Genomic DNA, 1,640 nt, shown 5'->3' with positions numbered 1-1,640 from the left:
CCCCCAAGAACGACTTAGGCACAGTCTTGTTCTCAGGTCTTCAATTGTCAGACTAATCTGATGGTAAACTGTCTTGGAGAACAAAAACATTGCGGTAGACCGCCAAGTGGACTGAGACCATAGTCAAAAACAAAATAACTCTATAGCTCTGAAAACAACAGTATTGGGTAGTCCTAGGTAGTATGTTTGGCCGAGTGACTGTTTGCTGATTACACGACAACGTGTATTGTGTTGCGCCGACTCCCGGTCGCTGGAGAGGAATGTGACGAAAACGATCTACCCGAGTCGCCCTAGGAGGTAAAAGCTCTCTTCACAGTGTACTTACTATGAGAATTTCATTTTTAGCTCTTTCTATGCCTTGTGGCAAACAGATTGTGCCATCTCTTTCACTGTGTCTATTATATCAGGGTAATTATTGTTCCACGGTACGGAAGGAGTAAAAATAGCAACTGTGACGTCTTCTTTTCCGTCGGCGTGGGGTTAAGAACTATCACGACACGTATAAGAAAGCCACAAAAAAGAACTTGTCTTGAACGTCTTCACTAGTAGACACAGAACATAATACCGTCTGTTGCAATGTCGTTTAGCGTCAACTAGGATATGTGTTAAAATAACTGATTGTAACATCAGTGCTGTTGTGGCGAATTAGAAGACTTTATATTCTGATTGCATACTCCTGTATGAAAACAAAGCAGCACTCAGCTGACAAACGCAGATCTTATTCTATATACTGGAATGGCAATATTTTGTGACAGCGTACATCAAGCGACCACTTGGAACCCTTGCTTAACTAGTACCCTGTAAAGAGGGAAATCACCTCCGGGGTCGGAAACTGATACATACCACACGTAGCTACGAGATTGCTATCTCCGTGTCTGCCTCTACTCGGATGAGGGACTCCTTCAGGTTACACGCAACACAACAGTTTTCACTCTATGTTACATTTTAACGTCTCGCTCTAAAGCGCCCTCTTCAGCATTAATTTTTTTCTTGCAAAAACCGTTATGTTCTGTAGGTACAGCCCCAGCAAACAATTAATGATTCATTAACAGAAACACCAGCTGTCCATGTCTGGGTGCTGTTTCATCCTCAGATTCGCACACTGATGACATCTTTCAAAGGAATATGATAACTGGGATTTGTGAGATTTGAGTACCAAGGAATAGGCTGGCGGGACATCGTTCTTAACAATCAGTAACATATTTGCATTGTACTGACCGGGCATTCCCCAAAGGTCACGATCGCCAAGATTTGAAGGTTTGGTTTCTAAGAAATAGGCTGACAGTACATGCACTTTGTCAACTAAAGCCGGTTAGCCGTTTTACATAATATCAGCCGTTACGGAACTAAAATTAAATGTCTAAAGTAGAAAGCATAAAACCCCCCAACCCAAACAGCTAATGATCGAGACGTATACGCACGACAAACACACCACAAAGCTTCCCAGAAAGTTTCCATCAACCGGACCAGCTACACCAGTTTGTTTTTTAAAAGTTGTCAAACGACTTAGCACCGGCGTGTCAGAACAAGAAAACTTTTTGCTTTAGTTGTGTGATATCTTCAAAGGATTAGACGGCGGAAATTTCGGGATTTGTGTCATGTCACGGGGTGCAGGAAACGTGTGAGTCTGTGTGTGTGTG

This window comes from Aplysia californica, unplaced genomic scaffold (genome assembly GCF_000002075.1).
Source record: "Aplysia californica isolate F4 #8 unplaced genomic scaffold, AplCal3.0 scaffold00649, whole genome shotgun sequence".
Taxonomy (NCBI): domain Eukaryota; kingdom Metazoa; phylum Mollusca; class Gastropoda; order Aplysiida; family Aplysiidae; genus Aplysia; species Aplysia californica.
Note: the sequence above shows the minus strand (reverse complement) of the source record.